At 50.2% G+C, this 15,938-nt stretch overlaps 1 protein-coding gene across 7 annotated transcripts in view; it reads left to right on the top strand.

The window, feature by feature from the left end:
• MGMT (O-6-methylguanine-DNA methyltransferase) overlaps nucleotides 1-15,938 on the top strand; it is a 351,118-nt gene that overhangs the window by 312,742 nt on the left and 22,438 nt on the right. For 2 of the 7 annotated variants that reach the window (XR_010935693.1, XR_010935692.1), the window contains 2 exons: nucleotides 338-549; nucleotides 2,183-2,434. The exons of the other annotated variants lie outside the window; for them this stretch is intronic. The gene's annotated coding sequence lies outside the window, so the exon portion shown is untranslated. The remainder of the gene's footprint in view (nucleotides 1-337; nucleotides 550-2,182; nucleotides 2,435-15,938) is intronic. 7 annotated transcript variants of the gene reach the window in all.

Raw genomic sequence — 15,938 nt, 5'->3', positions numbered from 1 at the left:
GCAATTGGAGGGTGAGGGGCATAGAGGAAGCAAGCTAAGCAGAATGTTGATGGGTGAGGAAGCTGGATGCCAGGTGTAAGGGACTCATTATGCTATTCTGTTTACTTCACGTATGTTTGAGATGCTCCGTAATGAAATGTTAGTTTTTAATTAGCACATACAATAAGAAAGAATGCAGGAAAGCAGAAACGTTTTACTAAGGTCTCACTTCACGTACGAAACTTAAAATGATGTGTCTGCCCCCAAATATTTGTATTTTGTTTCCAAAGTCACTGATCTGTGCTGTGTCACTGTCTTTGGTCCTTTGTCCCTTACTGTGCCCCATCTCCTTTGCCAGGAACCTGTGAACTGAGATGGTGTCTGGAAACGATATGGGAGATAATCGTGCTGCTTTCTTAACATCCGTTGTTACTGGACATCTTCCCCAGAGGCAGGAGCGATGTCTTCCCAGCATTTGTTCACTGCTGTGGGAATGCACCAGCACCAGCTCAAGGGGCAGCGAGATGGGGGCAAGTTCTGTGAGGACCAGACGGCTTCCTGGCTCTTCAGGTAGTTTTTAGGGAAAAATATAAACTCCTGAAGATGCTGAAAAAATAAAATCAGCTTCAAAGTAAATAGATCTTTCATTTCCCAATCCCCCAAAATAAAAAGAAAAATGGGGGAAGGCGGGCTGAGTAAGACACCCACCAGCGTGGCACTGTAAACCGCGGAGGGTGTAGGTTTATGGAGTTGAGACTCCCCTGCACCCCTGTCTGCTGTGCCATGCATCTTCACTCAGGCAGCGTCGGTCAGCGGCTACGAGTGGTGTGAATATGAGCTGCACAGCGTGGCCGGCGTGGTGGAGAACTCCCATGGGAGCCAGCCCACGCCCATGCACAGCCGTGGCCCGGCCTCTGCTCACCAGGTTTCTGACCTCAGTAAATGGTTTCATACCCACCCGATGCCTTCTATGTAATTGGTGCATTTTAAATGGGCACCATATGTTCCTTTTTGCAACCTCAAGAAAAGTTCTCTGGGCTTACAGTATTAATACAACCTACCATTGTATTGAATCGTTTTATTTCTAACTAAAAAGGCCTTCCTTTGGAGTTTTTTTACAATTAGGGTACTATTTTCAAATTGAACCCTAATATTGATACAGTTCGATTAGTCAAAGGTATCCTGACAGTGTTGGCATTACTAATATCTTGATATTATTGACAACAATACGATATTTTATATAGGTGTTAACATTTATGAAATGCTAGTATATCCCTTGTCCAAATGCTGGTGTATCATTTAAGGAATTAAGTAATGACAAGCTGTCTGCTTTGTATATCAAATAACCACTCTTAAAGGTCAATTTATGGAGGAGAAAAAGGAGCTTTTGAAAAACAGCCAGGAAAATTAGAAAGTGCTTGAAAGGCTTGAGGACAGCCCAGGGCCAGCCTGTTCTAGGCTGTGAGAGTCCCGCCCAGTTGGACCTGGGTCGGAGAGCGGCTTCCCACCCTTGACCTCAAGCGGAGAGACCCAGAGCAAGGCCGTGGCAGCCGGGGCCGTGCGCTGAGCCAGGCTTTTCAGGGACCCTGTAGTCTTCAGGAACAACCTGCCGGGCCCCACAGGAGGGTAAACCAGTAACGAGCACTGTTCTCTGTGCCCTGCCCGGGTGTGGACTGGCTCTGGGGACGGGTGCAGGGGAGGCGGGGGGACTTCGGCTTCCTTTGGCTACAGGCCGGGCGGCAGCTGGCTCAGGGCAGAGCGCCCCTCCCTGCGTCGGGCTGGAGGGGCCAGCGGTGCGGGGAGCGCCTGGGAGTTGGGGTTAGGGGTTCCTCTGCCCTTCCTGGATGCCTCGCCCAGAGCCCCACCTGACCCGCTTGCCCACGGCTGATGCCGGGGCACCGGGACTGGGCTGTGGATGGATCCCACTCCCAGCACGTGGAAGCCGAGGCAGGGAAAACACGGGCTGTGTTCCTCCAAGACCGGGAGCTCGCCTCCAGCATTTCCAGCATCCCGCTCGTCCTCATGGGCCGCACGCTGCTTTGATCATCTGTGAGGACAGATCAAACTTATTTCAGAAAAGAATTAGCTCCAGAGTAGACGTCCATCCCCTAGGGAGAGCTGCGGCACCTCCTCCCCAATAGAGCTGTCTTTTTTATTATTTTTGCCACGATTCCTACTGTTTCTCTTTATTAATACAATACAGAACTTTCTTCAAGGAAAGCAAGAGGGCCTTAAGCCTATTTCAACTCTACTGTTGACTTGTTAAAAAACATATGCGAGTCATCCCGAAGGTGCTGGCAGAGCCTGACGCCCTCTGTGTGAGGAACCCCGGGAACCGCTCAGGGGGCACAGACCCCTCCCCGATGGCAGCGGACATGGCCTGCTCAGCCCCACGGCTGCTGTACGGGGGCAGGCTGCCTCCAGGGGCTCAGCTGCAAAGAGAGAAGATCGTGGGGTGAGTAGACAAAGCCCAGAGTGCTGTGGGGTGCAGGGGGCCCACCCCTGGTGTCTCCCTGGAGACCTGCTGTCCCCCACACGCAGTGTGACTCCCAGTCGGCGCATGGGGGTTGAACTGAGTGATGGGGAGCAGGTGGGGAGCCCTGGCTCAAGCTGGAGGAAGTGGGAGGGGGCTTTCCTCCCCAGCCCCCGAGGCGGCAGGGGTGAGTAGAGGGGAGCAGAGGGAACAGAGGGCTATACCTAAGGCCTGTCGTGGTTAGGGCACGAGGGGTGCGCCACTTCACAGTTGTAAGTGCCCTGTATAGTGAGCTTTGAAAATGTCTCCCGCTGCGTAACCAACACCCCAGGCAAGATGCAGAACTTTTCGCTATCAGGTGTTTGCACACTCATATCTTGTTCTTGGTAACGTTATTCACAACAGCTAAAAGGTGGGAACAACATAAATTATCCATCATTGGATGAATAGACAGACAAAATGCGGTCCATCCATAGAGTGGAATATTATTTACCCTTCATAAGGAAATTATGACACCTGCTACAGCGTGGAAGAAACTTGAATATATAATGCCAAATAAAATAGGCCGGATAAGAAAGGACAAATATTACATAATTCCACTTATACAAAGCACCTGGAATAATAGATCCACAGAGACAGAAGGAGTGATGGTTGCTGGGGGAGGAGGAAATGGCGAGTTAGTGTTTAGCGGGTGCAGAGTTTCAGTCGGGGGTGCTGAAGAAGTTCCAGAGATGGATGGTGGCGGTGCCTGTACAGCAGAGTGGATGTCCTCAGTGCCACTGAGCTGTGCAGAGTGGTTAAAACGTAGCTTTTGACATTATGTATTGCTTACCTCAATTAAAAAAAATTTTAAAGACATGGAACTTCTTCGTCGCTTCAGGAACTTCCCCCCTGCCCCCTTCCAGTCAATCCCCTCCCCCACAGGCCGCCCTGTTCTGCTCCCGTCACCGTGGATTCGTTCTGTTGTGAACTTGCCGTGAGTGGAATCGCCCAGTGGGCACCCTTTGTTGTTGGGCTTCTTTCACTCCACGCGGTGCTTCTGCAGTCAGCTGTAGTGTTACCTGAATCCAAAGCTCATGTTCTATTGCTGAGTAACATTCCATTGTAAGAATATTCCACAGTTTGTTTACTCATTCTTTTTTTTTGTATCAATGCATTTTATTTATTTTTTATTTTTTTAACATTTTTACTGGAGTATAATTGCTTTACAATGGTGTGTTAGTTTCTGCTGTATAACAAAGTGAATCAACTATACATATACATATATCCCCATATCCCCTCCCTTTTGCGTCTCCCTCCCACCCTCCCTATCCCACCCCTCTAGGTGGACACAAAGCACCGAGCTGATCTCCCTGTGCTATGCGGCTGCTTCCCACTAGCTATCTGTTTTACATTTGGTAGTGTATATATGTCCATGCCACTCTCTCACTTCGTCACAGCTTACCCTTTCCCCTCCCCGTGTCCTCAAGTCCATTCTCTACGTCTGCATCTTTATTCCTGTCCTGCCCCTAGGTTCTTCAGAACTTTTTGTTTTTTTTAAGATTCCATATATATGTGTTAGCATACGGTATTTGTTTTTCTCTTTCTGACTTACTTCACTCTGTATGACAGTCTCTAGGTCCATCCACCTCACTACAAATAACTCAATTTCATTTCTTTTTATGGCTGAGTAATATTCCATTGTATATATGTGCCACATCTTTATCCATTCATCTGTCTGTGGACACTTAGGGTGCTTCCATGTCCTGGCTATTGTAAATAGTGCTTCAGTGAACATTGTGGTACATGACTCTTTTTGAATTACAGTTTTCTCAGGGTATATGCCCAGTAGTGGGATTGCTGGGTCGTATATGGAGTTCCCTTAAAAAACTGGCTCTTTTTTTTTTTATAATCTCCCTGATGACGTGGCTGTGTACTCCCTTCTCATTTTCCTATTTGTCACCTCAATGTTGACACCTACACACCTCTCTGTATAGTCTAGAAGCAATTCCTCTGTGTGAGTATATATGGTGGAAATATCTTCTCCTGGTCTGCAGCTTGCCTTTTCATTTTCTTAGCAGTGACTTTTGCTGTTTAAGCAAGAAATTTATTACAGGGCATTATGTCGCTACAGAATCACTGGCAGGAAGTTCAAGGGCTGAGCTCCCAGGAACAGCCTCTGGGCTCACACAGGAACCTGGCCTGGTGGAGCAGCTGCTGCTGTAGCTGCCACCAGAGCCATGTTGCTTCCGTCTCATTCAAGAAGCCTCCAGTGATGTCTTCTGTGTTCTTAAACTTTTTATTTTGATATAACTTCAGACTTAAAAAACTTGCAAAGATAGTACAAAGAGTTCCCATATGCCCTTGACCCAGTTTCCTGTCATGTTAACGTCTTATGTAACAACGGTACAACTGTCAAAAGTAAGAAATTAACGTTGGTAAATACTATTAACTAAATTACAGACTTTATTCAGATCTCGCCAGTTTTCCCACTGATGTTCTTTCTCTGATCCAGGGTCCAGTCCAGACACCACATTGCATTTACTCATCATATCTCCTTAGCCTCCTCCAGTTTTTGACAGTTTCTCACACTGTCCTTTTCTTTCATGACATTGACTCAATTAGTATTTTATTTTGTCCTTGAATTTTACACCCTTAAAAAATTTACTAATTTATCCTAGTAGTTTTCTTTTAGATTACTTAGGATTTTCTCCATGTATAATCATTTCATCTGTGGGGCAAGAACGAGTTTTACTTCTTCTCCCATTTTCATGTGTTTCATTTCTTTTTCTTATCTTATTTCACTGGTCATAACATCCAGTCAGTGTTGAATAAAAGTGAAAAGAATGGACATTCTTGCCATGGTCACCATCTTGAGGGAAAATCACTCAGGTCCTTGCCACTGAACCTGATGTTAGCTGTAGGTTTCTCATAGATGCCTTTTTATCTCATTGAGGAAGTTCCTTCCATTCCTTGTTTGCTGAGAGTTTTCAAAATGAATGAGTTGAATTTGTCAAATGGTTTTTTTGTACTTATCGAGATGATTAAATGGTTGTTCTCCTTGCTCTACTAATGTGGTGAATTACAGTTGATCTTCAAATGTTACAATAACCTTGCATTCCTAGAATAAGCTCAGTTGGTCATGGTGTATTCTCTTATATATTGTCAGTTTAATTTGCTAATATTTTGTGAATGATTTTTGTGTCTCTGGTCAAGAAAGATATTGGCCTGTAATTTCCTTTCCTCTTTCATTATTCTCAAGTTTTTATATCAGGCTTATACCGGACTTACAAAATGTGTCAGAAAGTGCTGCCTCTTTCTTTCTTCTCTGAAAGAGTTTATGTAAGATTTATCTTATTTCTCCTTCAGATATTTGGTAGCATTTGCCAGTGAAGCCCTCTGAGCCTGGAGTTTTCTTTGTGAGAGATCTTTAATTACAGCTGCAATTTTTTTTTTTTTTTTTTTTTTTTTTTTTTTTTGCAGTACGCGGGGCTCTCACTGTTGTGACCTCTCCCGTTGCAGAGCACAGGCTCCAGACGTTCAGGCTCAGCGGCCATGGCTCACCAGCCCAGCCGCTCTGCGGCATGTGGGATCTTCCCGAACTGGGACACGAACCCGTGTCTCCTGCATCGGCAGGCAGACTCTCAACCACTGCGCCACCAGAGAAGCCCTCCAATGTCCTCTTGTTCTGCTCTCTAGTGATTCTTTTCCATCAGAATTGACCCATGTTTGAAGATCAGTAGCTTTCTCTGTCTTCTTTCTGCTCATAGAAATCTGGAGGCCCAGAATCGCCTTTTCATCTTGAACAGTATCGCCCCCCGCCCCGCCCTTAGTCCAGCTGGTAGCGCTCTTATTAATATAATTCTCTTAAAATTTTTGTAGGTCTCCTATGAGTCTTCTAAGCGTTTCCTCTATGCCCCCAGAAGTCACAACTGTAATTCTTTTCAAGACAGACCTCTCTCTACTTTGGACATGTCAGGATTCTATGAGACAACGCCCCTCAGGTTTTTAGAAGCCCTCTTTCTCTTGCTGAGAGGGTCTGTAAGACTCTTAAACGTGGTCTGAGCTCTTAGAGTCATACCCTTAATTCCGTCTTTACTCTGAGGCCATGTGTTCCTTTAGGAATATTTTGCTGACTGTCGAATCTGAAAATGTGAAATACTTTTATTTTTCAATCAGCTAGGTAATCCGAATTCTTTTACATTCTCTCTAAATTCTGCCTGCAAACAGCAGGGGTTTTGTTTGGGGATTTTTAAAGCTCATCTCTTCCTTCTGTATCTTATCCTATACCGATTCACCCTTCTGTATCTTATCCTATACCGATTCACCCTGTCTGGCTCCACGTCACAGAATGTTCATGAGTGAGATCGGTTCCAAAGGGGGCCTCCTCCCTGTATGAGCCTCAGAATGGTGAACACTGGCAACTGATAAAGTATAGTTCCTCATGGGAACTGCCACAGCCCTTTTCCCTGTGGGCTTTCGTGTCACGGTGCAGTGGCACCTGGGGGTTTAGGGAACAAGGCGTGTGCTCTTCTTGCATCACACAGCAGCTCGCTCGCTCGCTCTCACCTCTCTCTCCACTGCCCCCTGTCCCTCCCCAGACCCCTCCCTTCCCTTCTCTGCTTCCTAAGGGAACTATTTAGTACTAACACGTCTGTCAGGGCCCCTTCCCCAGAGTGGAGCTGCAGAGGGAGGAAGCCGTTCAGAGTCGCTCTGGCCCACAGGCTCGAGACCACCGGCCTGGTCCAGCAGTGTGATGGAGGCCCCGTCCGCACACCCGGACACAGCCCGGAGGCCTCTGTCTCCCAAGGCCCTGCTTCCTCTGCACACGCATGGGTGCTCCTACCTTCCTCTGGAGTCTGCGGCCCCGGCCCCCTGGGAGGGCACAGAGCCCGTCATAGACACAGGACCCTGGGCTGAGGGGCAGGCCTTGACCATCCCGTCTCAGGACTCTGCGCCGCATGCCCATTCATCCTTCTTTCTCCTTCCAGCTCCCAATTCATTTCCCCACGTGTTACCAAAGTTAGGGAAAGGTGAGGGGGTGGCTGTGTTCAGAGGCTGCTCTGCTTCCCGGGCTTCCCTGGACTCCACTGGGTTCTGCAAAGCTGCCTACAGGGCTCCATGGGGGAGATGTTCCCAAGAAGAGAAAGAGATCACTTTTAATATCGGTCTTTGTCAAGTTCGCTCTCAGCCAAAGGTGAAACGGGGTCCTCGGCGTCCATGCCCGTCTGTGATGCTGCAGGTGAGGCTCAGCTGGGAGCTGGTCCCCTGAGCGCTAACCCTTGACGGGGCTGCCGCCTGCATCGCGAGTCTGTGGCCAAAGAGCGCTGCCCGGAGCGACGTGCACCCTCTGCACGCCCCGTGCCCACTTCAGGAGTACCTTCACGTGGGCAGCCTCAGGCCTGACCCCTCCAGCACCGGATGCCACCGTCCGTGGGTTCTGAACACACGTGGCCACAGCTGGGCGACCCAGGCTGATCTGGTCCCCGTGTCTGTGGGAGACACAGCGGCAGCCCAGCAGCCCGGGGTGAAAGCTGCTGTGAAAACAAGGATTTTTCTTAGAAAACATCAATGTCAGAGAAGACAGAGGCGGTGAGAATGTTCCAGAGGAAAGGCGAGTAAGGAGGCAGGGCAGCTAACTGCAATCCCTGCTCCTGGACGGGTCCTAGGTTAGAAGGGAGTGTGGGAAGGGCATTATTGGTCGATTGAAGTTCTGCGTCGACGCTGCAGTTACTGAAGTTGGAAGCAGTGCCCTGACCCCTGAGACACACCCTGAAAGTTTGGAATGAATACCCACGATGCGTCCCTCCCAAGCGGCTCAGAAAAAATAGGCAGGAGATCAGCAACGATGCTCTCAGCAGGACGTGAATCTGGGCGAAGGATTGGTGGGCGGGCGCTACGTGGTTCTGTTCCGCCAGCTTTCCTGTCGGTTTGAAATTACTTCCAAGCAGAAACTTTTCAGAAAACTGTGTTGTTTTCTGAGGGCCGGCCTGGGTGTCGAGCGAGTGCCCAAGGCAGCCTGAGGGGGCCGGGGGTGGGACCGCAGGGCAGGCAGCTGCCCAGGGCGCCGTTTAGCGCGTGTAGATCTGCAGACTGTCTGAGGCTTTTCCCTGAAAGCCGGGCCCATCCACCAGCAGCGCGCAGACACTAACCTCTTACTTTCCGTTTTGCTGGCAAGGCAGCAGCAGGCTATTGAACGGCGTGGGGCAAAGCGTCTGCCTTAAGTGTTTGGATCTGGGGGAAGCTGAATACCTGTTGTCTCTCCCCATTTGCTCCTAAGCCCTCAGATACCCTTAACGTTTGGATTGATTCTCCTCGTTGGGCCTGTCTTCAGTTTGGTTTCGGGCACTTTCCAATAAGTGCGCCAAGTGCTCTGGGGCTCCGGAGAGGCACTAAAGAAATCAATACGTGCTCATCAGCAGCATCGCAGCGGTTACGAGAGCCGGCGGCCCCCGAGCTGGCCCGCCTGAGGCGCACGTCCTCCCGGGCTGCCTCCCGGCCGACGGCCGGCCGGTTCCGTCTCCGTGATGGCCGGTGTGGCCTTATCCGTGCCTCGCTGTTAGCGGAGGGCTCGAGCCCTCCAGCTCCTGTCCCAGACGCCTTGAGGGTCACGGTCCAGGGTTGCACGTTCGTGTCCTTCCCTTGCTGGTCCAGACGAGAACCCCCAAGACTTGGCCTGCTCCCCGGAGCCTGCCGTCGCTCGGGGCGGGGGCAGCGGCACGCCCACGGGGATTCCAGACCCGCTTCGGTCTCCGGGGGTTTATGCCAGGCCTGCCCTACCTGGGTATTTGCTGGGTCCTTTTGAGGAAGGACTGGGGTCACTGATTCCATGAATCGTTCGCGTGTGGAAACAAGAATAGTCTTGACACCCGCGCAGCACTTTACAGTTTCTAAAGCTCCCGTGTGGACCTTGTGCATCTCACGGAAACTCACAATCTTCCCAAGAGGCGGGTACGCAGACGGAGGCCTCTGGGCTCTCAGGGCTGAGCCGGGCCAAGCTCTGGGCCCACCTGCCCACCGTGCCCCCAGGCACTGTCCATCCAGACTGCGGGCCGAGGAGCTCCCCTCGGGCAAGCTGGGTTCCCAGGTGCCCCCGATCAGCAGCGCAGGAAAGGGAGGTGGACTTTCCTCTCCTCTGCCGTTTGTTCGAGCGGGAGAGCGAGCCGGGCTGCTTGTGCACTGCTGCTTTCCTTCAAGTCGCCGGCAGCGCTTTCCCAGCCTGAAAGGGTATCGACTAGCTTGTGATTCAGCTGCATCCACCGAGCCACCGCCCCCCACCCACTGCAGAGCTCACAGCGGCGGGAGGGCGGGGCTTCCCGTGCGTCCCGCGCGTCCCGCGCTGCGTCCGGTTCCACCCCCGTGACCCACGCTTCCGCCCCCGCAGCCGGGCCCTTCCGGATTCCGTCACGGCTGGGTTCTGCCGCCCTGTCCGGGGTGTTAACGGCCCCGTGAGGAGAAGGCGGGTCTGCTGCCCCTACGAGGTGGTGCCGTTTGCTCCGAAGTGCCCAGGGCCCTCCTGCCGCGCCGTCTCCACTTCCCAGGCCCATGGCTCTCTCCCGGCCCGTCTGTTTCAGGGCTGAGAACTTCCGCTCACCGAGGGCTCGAGCCAGGCCTAGAGAAGGCTGCTGAAGCCGTGCTGGACGTGGCCCCGTGGCAGTGCCCAGGGCCCCCGCCCCGTCCCCTCAGGACCCGCGTGGCCCTCCCGTTGCCGCTGCAGAGTTGTGCACAGCGTCCTGCCCGGCCCCCCGCTGGTTTGTCCATCAGACTCCGACTCCTGCTGCCCTTCACTTCCAGGTGGCGGGGAAGAGGCAGTGCTTCCTGGCTTCCTCCTGCAGACACCTTGAGACGGACAGTGTCCAGGTGGGTCACCCGGGGGGTCACCTCTAGGGTGGCAGAGGCCAGTGATCCCGGTAACTGGGGACAAAGCCTGGCTGTGACGCAGGCTTCTTGAGAAACAGGCCCTGGCCGGCAATGAGAGTGCAGGTCCCGGTGACAGCAGGTGCTGTGCTCGCTGCAGCCCGTGCTGCTGCTCCCATGGCCCGCGGCCTCTGACTCTGCGTGCGTGTGCACGGCCCACGTCTGCGGCTTCGGGAGGGCCAGTTACGGGATGCTATTGACGAGACATTTATAAATATTTAATCTTCACATTAAAAATATGGTACAGAAGAACCATTAGTAGCTGACAATAAAAAGGCTTTCTCTGCTGATTGTAGGGGCAAAAGAATAAGAGGGCAGATTTTGATTGGGCTCAAGGACAGCGCTGTAAGTTGGAAAAACGTAAATGAGTGTTGTTTACAAGGTGGTTACGGCTCAGACCTGTGGTCAGGATCTAAAACTGGCCTGTCGTTTGCTCAGAGTCTGTGCAAAGTACAGACCGTCCATACAAAACAAAATGGATGGTTTATTTATGTCTGGTGCCATTAAGAATGGAGGAGAAAAGTTCAGCCCAAGATAAAAAGCTTAAATCTTGATTTTTCCCTTCCCCCTCTCAAAAAAAATGGATTCCTTTCTCTGTAAATTATCCAGCTCTTGTCCTTGGATTGGCAGTTACTTCAGGCTGGTTTGGACATTGCATAATCTTAAATATTGATTCTTGTTTGACTAAAAAAAAAAAAAGCCGAGTCCAAGTGCACCAGGCCCTACCGGTCCACGTGGCCAGGAAATCACCTTCGCCATAGCTCACTTCTAATGGCCTCCAGCCTTCCTGACAGTGAGATCCATTCCGATTAGAAAAGTTCTAGGAGAAAAAGCAACGGTTGGCATCACTTTCTCCGTCACAGCAAGCGCTGGGTTGACTCCTGCCCACGTCTGACTCTCAACTGCCCCCCTGAGCTTTCTGGACCGAGCAAAGCCCGGACAACCCAACACCCATCATCCCCTTCCGCGTGAAGTTCCCCGCGTCGGACCCAGTCGAGGGCTCTGCACACCGCGTGGGGGGAGAGGGGTGCATGCTCGGCCCCTAGAGACAACTGAGTGGGTTCAGAGCTGGAGTACAGGCACAGTCTGGCCCACATGCAGAAGAAATAATGTCCTTTTAGGAAGAAAATAATTTTCATACGGCAAAGCTACGTGGTGTGGTGTTTGCAGCTGTACCACCAAGGCCCCCAGGCACCGAGATAATTAGGGCTTGGGTTTTAGAAGAATGAAGAGAATGGTCTTTGTGTAAATCCATTAGAGTTTAAAATGAACCACTTCTCATCCCTGCTGCCGCACCGGCCACTCAGTGCTGGTGGGGAAGCGGCAGACGTCACGCCGAGAACCCGCCCCTCCTCCCAGAGCCCGCAATGCTACTTCCGTGACTAAATGCAGAAGGAAAACCGAACCGTGAAATACTGCTTCCGTTGGGCAACGTGTGGTCCAGTTTCATGAACGGCAGTTAATTTTTCCCGTCCTCTGCGGCTGCAGGTTTCATCGTCTGTCACCTAAGCAGTCAGCGCCGCGTACCTGTCAGGGCCATCAGAGGCGGGAGATCTGTTGACTCATTTCTTCAGTTTGATGCTTAAAAGGCCTTCCTCTGAAAAGTCTTCTAGCTACTCCAGCTGCCACTGGCATTACATCCAGGACCATGGGTGTTTGCGATGGAATTGCACGTTCAGGTGGGGCGAGGGGCCCTGGTGTCGCCACGATGCCGGCAACTGTCTTCCTGCCAGGTCTGGGGCCCCTTGCAGGCTGGGCTGGCCTTCCTCGTGTTCGAAGCTTTAGCCCCTCAGTGCTGACGGACATGAGGCCCGAGAAGCGGTGTTGGCTCGCCGGCGGGTGAGTACGTGTAGGCACAGGACACAGTCACTGCTGGAGAGAACAGTGTGGCAGTTTCTCGCAAAGCTGAACCTTCTCTTGCCGTATGATCCAGCAGTCACACCCTTTGGTAGTTACCCAAAGAGCTGAAAACGTGTCCACACAGAAACCTGCCTGGGAATGTTCATAACAGCTTTACCCATAACTGCTGACACTCAGAAGCAGCCAAGATGAGGTGAATGGCTTAGTAAACTGGTGCATCCAGACAGTGTCGTACTATCAGCGCTGAAAAGGCATGAGCTCTCGAGGTGACTAGATGAGGAGAAAGCTTCAGTGCGTATTCAGAGTGAAAGGAGCCAATCTCTAAAGGCTACTTATTGCATGATTCCACCTATGTGACGTTTTGGAAAAGGCAAAACTATGGAGACAGTAAAAAGACCAGTGGTTGCCAGGGACTGGGGAGAGAGAACAGGCAGGGCACAGAGGGTTTTCAGGGCAGTGAAACTGTCCTCTGTGATGGTGGCTGCATGTCATTATACACTTGTCCAAACCCATCAAATGTACGACGCCAAAGTGAACCCTAACGTAAACTCTGGACTTTGGGTGACCATGATGTGTCAGTGGAGGTTCATTAATTTTTTTTTTTTTTTTTTTTTTGCGTTATGTGGGCCTCTCACTGTCGTGGCCTCTCTCATTGCGGAGCACAGGCTCCGGACGTGCTGGCTCAGCGGCCATGGCTCATGGGCCCAGCCGCTCCGCGGCATGTGGGATCTTCCCGTACCGGGGCACGAACCCGTGTCCCCTGCATTGGCAGGTGGACTCTCAACCACTGCACCACCAGGGAAGCCTGAGGTTCATTAATTTTAACAGAACGTACCACTCCAGTGGGGGTGTGCATTATTGGAGAGGCTGTGCTTGTGTGTGCTTGCGTACGGAGCATCTCTGTACCTCCCGCTCAATTTTGCTGTGAACCTAAAACTGATAGTTTTAAAAAATAGCCGATTCACTGCCTGCTAATGCAGGGGACACGGGTTCGAGCCCTGGTCTGGGAGGATCCCACATGCCATGGAGCAACTAGGCCCGTGAGCCACAACTACTGAGCCTGCGCGTCTGGAGCCTGTGCTCCGCAACAAGAGAGGCCGCGACAGTGAGAGGCCCACGCACCGCGATGAAGAGTGGCCCCCCACTTGCCACAACTAGAGAAAGCCCTTGCACAGAAACGAAGACCCAACACAGCAAAAATAAATTAATTAATAAACTCCTACGCCCAACATCTTCAAAAAAAATGTTATTAATATTACTCAAATATTTTAATAAATGTTAATTTAAATTAAAAAAAAAATAGCCCATTCAAAACACACGCCATTCCCAGCAGGCACTGTCCTACCCCGGCCATGGCCTCCAGTGCTTGAGTTGGCAAATACGCCTCCCAGAAGGCTGGTCACCTTGGCTAGATTCCCCACTCTCCTTCCTTCCCAGCCGGTGACCAAGCACATCTTCGAATCGATGCATAAAGACTAGAGGAGGTGGATGGGGAGTGTGGCTGTGGTCCCTTCCTAGTGTACGAGGCTGGTCTGTGGCGTGGGCATGGGGCCGGAGCCCTCTGCTCCCTCCGAGCTGGTCCCTGCATCACGAGGCACGTCCAGGGTGTGCCCAGCAGGGCCAGAGAGGCCCGCCTTCGTGTGATTTTACCTCCACCCCGCCCGTCTTTCCATCAGGGCAAAGCCTTCCCGGATTTAGCAGAAGGTTGACCCTCTGCCGTGGTGGTCAGCATTCACGCGTTCTGTGTTGCCCGTTCATGTGTCTTGTTTAGGACAGATTGGAAGAGGCGGGGTCAGCATGGCCAGCCAAGGCCGTCTTCAAGGGCTGCTTGATTTGTTGAGGTTCCCCTGAGGCTGTATTCTTTCTTCAGACTATTGGTGTCTGAACCAGATCATGGCAAATGCTGGTCTGGGAAGATCAGGCATGAGTGGCCTCACAGAAGGGAGGATCCTGGACGGCCCTTCTTTGCAGGATGTACTGTTTGAAGCCCGGTGCTCTGACCATGTGAACCACCTTCCAGCCCAGTTCCAAACCAGCTACTCAGGAGCGGCCACACGCGCAGCCAGGAGGCGCCACCTAGATGCTGAAAAGTAGACGTGGGTGCCTGAGGCACTGCCGTCTCCTGCCTGGGTGGCCAGCAGGCCCCTGCACCTTTCCCGGTACAGAGATGTCCCACAAATGGGCGGTGGACAGTGGCGATGGGACCACTACCCAGAAGACTCCACCAGAGGCGGGAGGGAGCTATCAAAGTACTAGAATAAAATGTAAGAAAAATTTGCTTGTTAATCCTAGGACGGGGAACATCATCAGAAGCAAAGAACCAGAAACCAGAAACGTGGCCGGGGCAGGGACAGAGAGGGAGAGAAGCCCAGAGCAAAGCCGATGACTTAGAGAAGGTATTTGGGACATATAAATAGGCAAAGAGGTAAGAGCCATAAAATACAAAGAGCTCCTGCAAGTTAATAAGAAAAAGACAAACAACCCAGTAGAAAAGAATGAGCAAATGATATGAACAGGCACTTCACAGAAGAAATACAAATGGTGCACAAATATATGAAAATATACTCAACCTACTAGTAACTAGAACAATGCCATTAAAGCAGTAAGATAACATTGTTACCAATTATATTAGCAAAAATTTTGACTGATAACAGCTTCCCTGGAATACAAGTCTGTCAGAAGCAGTACATGTTTGTCTCTGATTCACAGCTATATTCCTAGCACCTAGAACAGTGCCAGGCACCTAATAGGCATGCAATAAATTTTTAAATTTTTTTTAATTGCTAAAATATACATAACATTTACCATTTTAACCATTTCTAAGAGTACAGTTCAGTGGCAGTCAACATTCACATTGTTGTGCAACCTTCACCACGATCCATCTCCAGACTTTTTCATCTTGCAAACCTGGAACTCTGTCCCCATTAAACACTGACTCCTCATTCCCCTCCCCAGCCCCTGGCCCCATCATCTACTTTCTGTTTCTATAAATTTGACTAATCTGAGTTCCTCATATGAGTGGAATCATAAACTATTTGTCCTTTTATGACAATAAATATTTTTAAATGCAGGCAGGAATGAATTATTTATTATGGGTAAAGGTGTGGTGAAATAGATATTTTCGGTTTCCTTCTATTTTTTCCAGTTTTATTGAGGTATAATTGATATACAATGTTGTGTAAGTTTAAGGTGTATAACCATGATTTGATATATATATATGTTGTGAAATACTACCACAGTGAGTTTAGTTAACATCTATCACTTCACACAGTCACAAAAAATATTTTTTCCTTATGATGCAAACTTTTAAGATCTACTCTCTTAGCAGCTTTCACATATACAAAATGGTTGTGTTAGCCATAGTCAACATGTTGTACATTACATCCCCAGAACTTATTTGTCTTATAGCTTACAAAATGAAAGTTTGTACCATTTGACCACCTTCATCCAATTCCCCCAGCCCTCCACCTCTGGCAAGACAAATCTGCTCCGTTTCTATGAGTTTGGTCACATCTAAGGGAAATCATACAGTATTTGTCTTTCTCTGTCTGACTTATTTCACTTAGTGTAAGGCCCTCAAGCTCCATCCATATTGTCACAAAGGGCAGGATTTCCTTATTTTTTTATGGCTGAATAGTTCCATTATTCCATTATATATTTATACTGGATTACTGTAATACTAGTATTCCATTATATAGATACCGATCTATCTTACATTTCCATTTTATAT

Source organism: Pseudorca crassidens, chromosome 16, assembly GCF_039906515.1.
Source record: "Pseudorca crassidens isolate mPseCra1 chromosome 16, mPseCra1.hap1, whole genome shotgun sequence".
NCBI lineage: Eukaryota > Metazoa > Chordata > Mammalia > Artiodactyla > Delphinidae > Pseudorca > Pseudorca crassidens.
The sequence above is the reverse complement of the archived record's forward strand: the minus strand, read 5'-3'. Positions and strand labels throughout refer to the sequence as shown.